This window comes from Triticum dicoccoides, chromosome 4A (genome assembly GCF_002162155.2).
Source record: "Triticum dicoccoides isolate Atlit2015 ecotype Zavitan chromosome 4A, WEW_v2.0, whole genome shotgun sequence".
In the NCBI taxonomy this organism is placed as follows: domain Eukaryota; kingdom Viridiplantae; phylum Streptophyta; class Magnoliopsida; order Poales; family Poaceae; genus Triticum; species Triticum dicoccoides.
The window spans coordinates 320,920,858-320,930,304 of NC_041386.1; positions in this window are offsets into that span (position 1 = coordinate 320,920,858).

The following is a 9,447-nucleotide window of genomic DNA, read 5'->3' on the forward strand; positions in this document are numbered from 1 at the left end:
CATTTAAAACTAAGTTTGGATTATATGAGTGGTTAGTCATGCCTTTTGGGTTAACTAATGCGCCTAGTACTTTCATGAGACTAATGAACGAAGTTTTACGTGCTTTCATTGGACGATTTGTGGTAGTCTATTTTGATGATATACTGATTTATAGCAGATCTTTGGAAGAACATTTGGAACATTTACGTGCTGTTTTTATTGCTCTACGTGATGCACGTTTGTTTGGTAACCTTGGGAAGTGCACCTTTTGCACCGACCGAGTATCTTTTCTTGGCTATGTTGTTACTCCACAGGGAATTGAAGTTGACAAAGCCAAGATTGAAGCTATTGAGAGTTGGCCGCAGCCCAAAACGGTCACAAAAGTGAGGAGTTTTCTTGGCCTCGCTAGATTCTATAGGCGTTTTGTGAGAGATTTCAGCACCATTGCTGCACCTCTCAACGAGCTTACAAAGAAGGATGTGCCTTTTGTTTGGGGTACCGCACAGGAAGAAGCCTTCACGGTATTGAAAGATAAGTTGACGCATGCTCCTTTACTCCAACTTCCTGATTTTAATAAGACTTTTGAGCTTGAATGTGATGCTAGTGGAATTGGATTAGGAGGTGTGTTATTACAAGATGGCAAACCTGTTGCATACTTTTCTGAAAAATTGAGTGGGCCTAGTCTGAATTATTCTACTTATGATAAAGAATTATATGCTCTTGTTCGGACTTTAGAAACATGGCAACATTATTTATGGCCCAAAGAATTTGTTATACATTCTGATCATGAATCTTTGAAACATATTAAAAGTCAAGCTAAACTGAATCGTAGACATGCTAAATGGGTTGAATTCATTGAGACTTTCCCTTATGTCATTAAACACAAGAAGGGAAAAGAAAATGTTATTGCTGATGCATTGTCTCGTCGCTATACTATGCTTTCACAACTTGACTTCAAAATATTTGATAGAGGCAAAGGTGTCCCGTCTTTCGATGAGATGGTGGATTTCGCTTTGGTGGAAGTCGACTTTGACGATCCGACTACGAACGTGCGAGGACGTCGCGCCTTAGCAATCGCTAAACCAACTCCGAGAGGTTATTGACCACGCCGGAGCACGATCAACCTGACCACGAGGGTCTGTTTCCTGCGAGCAAACGAAGAACAAGCAAGAAACTAAGATTGCAATCTGGATATTGCGAATATAAGATGAAAGCTTTATTGATCAAGGTGGGGTTCTGTGACGCCTTTGTCTGGTCGTTGAACACAAACGAAGTACGCGAAGTTGCAGCTATGGCGAACTTTTAATCTAAACAAAACCCAAAGTCTAAACGATGCCCTAAGGGCTGTATATATGGAGGAAGAGGGGGGAATTTCGTGGCCCTAGGTGGAGGGGTCCGAAATCAACCCTATCTCTTGTTTCCCCACACATACGGACTCTAAAAATAGCCTATACTTATGTATTTCGAAATTACATGGGCCTGGCCCAATAATAAGGTGACGCAGCACCTAAAATAGCCTCGGGACGAAATTTATGAAGTGGCATCTTGTATATTTCGTCCAAGGCTTCATGCACCCATTATGGTGGCTTCAAAGTCCTGAAATCATCACTTGTAACTCCGTTCTTGTTCCCCTTGCGCATGCCATCATCTCCATGCTTGTTCTTGCTCCAATGTTCATCCTTCTCCAAGCTAGGACCTTCATTTGTAAGCAAAACAAATGTATCCAATTTAGGCAGCATCATATTCTCATGAACATTAGAATCATTACCAAGAAACGAAAGTACCTGGTAATTTAGTTGGCGTGCACGAGCTCTAGTAATTGGTCCAGTATGTATAGCAGCAGGGGCTGTGGGTGTAACAATTGTATTGATGTCCTCATCAACATGGCTCCTGAAGACGCTGACAGGTATGAATGTTTAGTTGCTCAACGTGTTTTGAGTGTGCAGGTCACACAAGCTGAGCAAAATCAGAGGCACAATTTGTTCCATACCAAGGGAGTTGTGAAGGAACGTTCTATGCGCGTCATAATAGACGGAGGGAGCTGCAACAACTTGGCTAGCATGGAGATGGTGGAGAAGCTTTCTCTCACCACAAGACCACATCCACATCCTTACTACATCCAATGGTTCAACAACAGCGGCAAGGTTAAGGTAACACGTACTGTTCGTGTGCATTTTAGTATCTCTACATATGCTGATTATGTTGATTGTGATGTGGTACCTATGCAAGCATGTTCCTTATTACTTGGTAGACCATGGCAATTTGATAAAAATTCTGTACACCATGGTAGAAACAATCACTATACTCTTGTTCATAAGGATAAAAATATTACTTTGCTTCCTATGACTCCTGATTCCATTTTGAAAGATGATATTAATAGAGCTAATAAAGCAAAACAGGAGACGAATAAGAGTGAAAATCAGATTGTGGCAAAAGAATTTGAGCAACAAATGAAGACTAATAATAAACCATCTAGTGTTGCTTCTGAAATTAAATTGAAAAGTGCATGTTTATTTGCCACCAAATCTGATATTGATGAGCTAGATTTCAGCAAATCTGTTTGCTATGCTTTTGTGTGCAAAGAGGCATTATTTTCATTCGAGGACGTGCCTTCCTCTTTGCCTCCTGCTGTCACTAACATTTTGCAGGAGTTCGCTGACGTCTTTCCACAAGACGTGCCACCGGGATTACCGCCTATTCGAGGGATTGAGCATCAAATTGACTTAATTCCCGGTGCTTCACTGCCAAACCATGCACCATACCGTACCAATCCAGAGGAGACGAAGGAGATTATGCGTCAAGTACAAGAGCTTCTCGACAAAGGTTATATACGCGAATCCCTTAGTCCTTGTGCTGTTCCTATTATTCTAGTGCCGAAAAAGGATGGTACATCACGTATGTGTGTTGATTGTAGAGGCATTAATAATATTACTATTCGTTATCGTCATCCTATTCCTAGGCTAGATGATATGCTTGATGAATTGAGTGGCTCTACAATATTCTCCAAAGTTGATTTGCGTAGTGGATACCATCAAATTCGTATGAAATAGGGAGATGAATGGAAAACAGCATTTAAAACTAAGTTTGGATTATATGAGTGGTTAGTCATGCCTTTTGGGTTAACTAATGCGCCTAGTACTTTCATGAGACTAATGAACGAAGTTTTACGTGCTTTCATTGGACGATTTGTGGTAGTCTATTTTGATGATATACTGATTTATAGCAGATCTTTGGAAGAACATTTGGAACATTTACGTGCTGTTTTTATTGCTCTACGTGATGCACGTTTGTTTGGTAACCTTGGGAAGTGCACCTTTTGCACCGACCGAGTATCTTTTCTTGGCTATGTTGTTACTCCACAGGGAATTGAAGTTGACAAAGCCAAGATTGAAGCTACTGAGAGTTGGCCGCAGCCCAAAACGGTCACACAAGTGAGGAGTTTTCTTGGCCTCGCTGGATTCTATAGGCGTTTTGTGAGAGATTTCAGCACCATTGCTGCACCTCTCAACGAGCTTACAAAGAAGGGTGTGCCTTTTGTTTGGGGTACCGCACAGGAAGAAGCCTTCACGGTATTGAAAGATAAGTTGACACATGCTCCTTTACTCCAACTTCCTGATTTTAATAAGACTTTTGAGCTTGAATGTGATGCTAGTGGAATTGGATTAGGAGGTGTGTTATTACAAGATGTCAAACCTGTTGCATACTTTTCTGAAAAATTGAGTGGGCCTAGTCTGAATTATTCTACTTATGATAAAGAATTATATGCTCTTGTTCGGACTTTAGAAACATGGCAACATTATTTATGGCCCAAAGAATTTGTTATACATTCTGATCATGAATCTTTGAAACATATTAAAAGTCAAGCTAAACTGAATCGTAGACATGCTAAATGGGTTGAATTCATTGAGACTTTCCCTTATGTCATTAAACACAAGAAGGGAAAAGAAAATGTTATTGCTGATGCATTGTCTCGTCGCTATACTATGCTTTCACAACTTGACTTCAAAATATTTGGTTTGGAGACCATCAAAGATCAATATGTGCATGATGCTGATTTTAAAGATGTAATGCAGAATTGTAAAGAAGGAAGAATGTGGAACAAGTTTGTCGTTAACGATGGATTTCTGTTTTGTGCTAACAAGCTATGCATTCCAGCTAGCTCCGTTCGTCTTTTGTTGTTGCAGGAGGCGCATGGAGGAGGATTAATGGGACACTTTGGCGTGAAGAAGACGGAGGACGTACTTGCTACACATTTCTTTTGGCCAAAGATGAGACGGGATGTTGAGCGTTTTATTGCTCGATGCACTACATGTCAAAAAGCTAAGTCACGACTCAATCCTCATGGTTTATATATGCCTTTGCCTGTACCTAGTGTTCCTTGGGAGGATATATCTATGGACTTTGTTTTAGGTTTACCTCGAACAAAGAAGGGGAGGGATAGCATATTTGTTGTCGTGGATAGATTCTCGAAAATGGCACACTTTATACCATGTCATAAAAGCGATGATGCTGTTAATGTTGTTGATTTGTTCTTTCGTGAAATTATTCGCTTGCATGGTGTGCCAAATACTATTGTGATACTAAATTTCTTAGCCACTTTTGGAGATGTTTATGGGCTAAGTTGGGGACTAAACTGCTTTTTAGTACTACTTGTCACCCCCAAACTGATGGACAAACTGAAGTAGTCAATAGAACGTTGTCTACTATGCTTAGGGCTGTTTTGAAGAATAATAAGAAAATGTGGGAGGAATGCTTGCCTCATATTGAATTTGCTTATAATCGTTCATTGCATTCTACTACTAAGATGTGCCCTTTTGAAGTTGTGTATGGTTTCCTACCTCGTGCACCTATTGATTTGTTGCCTCTTCCATCTTCGGAGAAGGTTAATTTTGATGCTAAACAACGTGCTGAATTGATTTTAAAAATGCATGAGTTAACTAAGGAAAACATTGAGCGTATGAATGCTAAATATAAACTTGCTGGAGATAAGGGTAGAAAACATGTTGTGTTTGCACCTGGAGATCTTGTTTGGTTACATTTGCGTAAGGATAGATTTCCTGATTTGCGCAAATCAAAGCTAATGCCACGTGTTGATGGTCCCTTTAAGGTGTTAGAGAAAATAAATGATAATGCATATAAACTTGAGCTGCCTGCAGATTTTGGGGTTAGTCCCACTTTTAACATTGCAGATTTGAAGCCCTATTTGGGTGAGGAAGATGAACTTCCGTCGAGGACGACTTCATTTCAAGAAGGGGAGGATGATGAGGACATCAATACAATTGTTACACCCACAGCCCCTGCTGCTATACATACTGGACCAATTACTAGAGCTCGTGCACGCCAACTAAATTACCAGGTACTTTCGTTTCTTGGTAATGATTCTATTGTTCATGAGAATATGATGCTGCCTAAATTGGATACATTTGTTTTGCTTACAAATGAAGGGCCTAGCTTGGAGAAGGATGAACATTGGAGCAAGAACAAGCATGGAGATGATGGCATGCGCAAGGGGAACAAGAACGGAGTTACAAGTGATGATTTCAGGACTTTGAAGCCACCATAATGGGTGCATGAAGCCTTGGACGAAATATACAAGATGCCACTTCATAAAATTTCGTCCCGAGGCTATTTTAGGTGCTGCGTCACCTTATTATTGGGCCAGGCCCATGTAATTTCGAAATACATAAGTATAGGCTATTTTTAGAGTCCGTATGTGTGGGGAAACAAGAGATAGGGTTGATTTCGGACCCCTCCACCAAGGGCCACGAAATTCCCCCCTCTTCCTCCATATATACAGCCCTTAGGGCATCGTTTAGACTTTGGGTTTTGTTTAGATTAAAAGTTCGCCATAGCTGCAACTTCGCGTACTTCGTTTGTGTTCAACGACCAGACAAAGGCGTCACAGAACCCCACCTTGATCAATAAAGCTTTCATCTTATATTCGCACTATCCAGATTGCAATCTTAGTTTCTTGCTTGTTCTTCGTTTGCTCGCAGGAAACAGACCCTCGTGGTCAGGTTGATCGTGCTCCGGCGTGGTCAATAACCTCTCGGAGTTGGTTTAGCGATTGCTAAGGCGCGACGTCCTTGCACGTTCGTAGTCGGATCGTCAAAGTCGACTTCCACCAAAGCGAAATCCACCATCTCATCGAAAGACGGGACACCTTTGCCTCTATCAAGTGGTATCAGATTTCCAGGTTGCTCGGTGAGATTTTACAGTTTTTCGTAGTTTAGATCGAGTCTGTTCTTCATACCTACAGTCCACGAAAAAGCCACAAAAAAAAAATTAGGGTTAGTTCATCATATCCGAACCAATCTGAGCCTTTGCATAATCTTTTTAGGGTTTTGCTTTGTTGAATTTGCGGTTGCATCGTCGGTCTAGTTGCTGGTCTTAGAGTCTAGTCTTTTAGAGTTTCGAGTTCTGGTCATAAGTTGTCACGCCGCCGCCGCACCATCATCATCGCCCCTGCCATCTACCACCACCGCTCCGAATTCGTATCCATATACCACCACCAATCCGTGCCCATATACCACCACCGATCCATATCCATATACTACCACCGCTACCACCACCGCTGCCATATACCACCACCATATATCCACCACCAATCCAAGTTCCTTGCTTATTAGGTTTGTTTTCGGGATCCATCTAGATTCCGATTCGTGTTTCCTTGCCGGAGTAGGTTTCGGAAAAAAAAAATTCGAAAACGCATTTTTTCGGGTAGCCACGCTCCGTTTAGGCCCAAAATTTTTCGAAAACGCATTTTTCGAAAAATTTTCTGGCTATCCTATTTTTAGGTGTTTCTGAGTGTTTTGAGACATGATAGAGGCAAAGGTGTCCCGTCTTTCGATGAGATGGTGGATTTCGCTTTGGTGGAAGTCGACTTTGACGATCCGACTACGAACGTGCGAGGACGTCGCGCCTTAGCAATCGCTAAACCAACTCCGAGAGGTTATTGACCACGCCGGAGCACGATCAACCTGACCACGAGGGTCTGTTTCCTGCGAGCAAACGAAGAACAAGCAAGAAACTAAGATTGCAATCTGGATATTGCGAATATAAGATGAAAGCTTTATTGATCAAGGTGGGGTTCTGTGACGCCTTTGTCTGGTCGTTGAACACAAACGAAGTACGCGAAGTTGCAGCTATGGCGAACTTTTAATCTAAACAAAACCCAAAGTCTAAACGATGCCCTAAGGGCTGTATATATGGAGGAAGAGGGGGGAAATTTCGTGGCCCTTGGTGGAGGGGTCCGAAATCAACCCTATCTCTTGTTTCCCCACACATACGGACTCTAAAAATAGCCTATACTTATGTATTTCGAAATTACATGGGCCTGGCCCAATAATAAGGTGACGCAGCACCTAAAATAGCCTCGGGACGAAATTTAGGAAGTGGCATCTTGTATATTTCGTCCAAGGCTTCATGCACCCATTATGGTGGCTTCAAAGTCCTGAAATCATCACTTGTAACTCCGTTCTTGTTCCCCTTGCGCATGCCATCATCTCCATGCTTGTTCTTGCTCCAATGTTCATCATTCTCCAAGCTAGGCCCTTCATTTGTAAGCAAAACAAATGTATCCAATTTAGGCAGCATCATATTCTCATGAACATTAGAATCATTACCAAGAAACGAAAGTACCTGGTAATTTAGTTGGCGTGCACGAGCTCTAGTAATTGGTCCAGTATGTATAGCAGCAGGGGCTGTGGGTGTAACAATTGTATTGATGTCCTCATCATCCTCCCCTTCTTGAAATGAAGTCGTCCTCGACGGAAGTTCATCTTCCTCACCCAAATAAGGCTTCAAATCTGCGATGTTAAAAGTGGTACTAACCCCAAAATCTGCAGGCAGCTCAAGTTTATATGCATTATCATTTATTTTCTCTAACACCTTAAAGGGACCATCAGCACGTGGCATTAACTTTGATTTGCGCAAATCAGGAAATCTATCCTTACGCAAATGTAACCAAACAAGATATCCAGGTGCAAACACAACATGTTTTCTACCCTTATCTCCAGCAAGTTTATATTTAGCATTCATGCGCTCAATGTTTTCCTTAGTTAACTCATGCATTTTTAAAATCAATTCAGCACGTTGTTTCGCATCAAAATTAACCTTCTCCGAAGATGGAAGAGGCAACAAATCAATAGGTGCATGAGGTAGGAAACCATACACAACTTGATGAGGACATCAATACAATTGTTACACCCACAGCCCCTGCTGCTATACATACTGGACCAATTACTAGAGCTCGTGCACGCCAACTAAATTACCAGGTACTTTCGTTTCTTGGTAATGATTCTAATGTTCATGAGAATATGATGCTGCCTAAATTGGATACATTTGTTTTGCTTACAAATGAAGGGCCTAGCTTGGAGAAGGATGAACATTGGAGCAAGAACAAGCATGGAGATGATGGCATGCGCAAGGGAAACAAGAACGGAGTTACAAGTGATGATTTCAGGACTTTGAAGCCACCATAATGGGTGCATGAAGCCTTGGACGAAATATACAAGATGCCACTTCATAAATTTCGTCCCGAGGCTATTTTAGGTGCTGCGTCACCTTATTATTGGGCCAGGCCCATGTAATTTCGAAATACATAAGCATAGGCTATTTTTAGAGTCCGTATGTGTGGGGAAACAAGAGATAGGGTTGATTTCGGACCCCTCCACCAAGGGCCACGAAATTCCCCCCTCTTCCTCCATATATACAGCCCTTAGGGCATCGTTTAGACTTTGGGTTTTGTTTAGATTAAAAGTTCGCCATAGCTGCAACTTCGCGTACTTCGTTTGTGTTCAACGACCAGACAAAGGCGTCACAGAACCCCACCTTGATCAATAAAGCTTTCATCTTATATTCGCAATATCCAGATTGCAATCTCAGTTTCTTGCTTGTTCTTCGTTTGCTCGCAGGAAACAGACCCTCGTGGTCAGGTTGATCGTGCTCCAGCGTGGTCAATAACCTCTCGGAGTTGGTTTAGCGATTGCTAAGGCGCGACGTCCTCGCACGTTCGTAGTCGGATCATCAAAGTCGACTTCCACCAAAGGGAAATCCACCATCTCATCGAAAGACGGGACACCTTTGCCTCTATCAATGGGCCATGGGACCCGCACACTGGTTAACCCTGTTCCTCCTTATCTTCTTCCTCGATGTGGATCCCCTTGTATCCATTGTCTTTCTCATTATCATGGTTGAGGCCATCCCTTCAACATCGATATCCCCAAATCCCCCATGACTCCCTCTCATGAATAGGCCGACGACCTCCCTCATCCTTTCTCTATCACTCGCTAATCCCATGGCGCCCTCTCCTTTACCACGCCAGGGAACTCCCGCATGCATCTCCTGCAAATCCCCATGGCCCCCCTCAGGTGGAGGATAGTCACATGTGCTACAAAAAGCCGTGGAAAAATTGCATTCGACTCCTTCGGAACCTGCGACCAGCACCTGTCGAAGCTGCAATGCGTG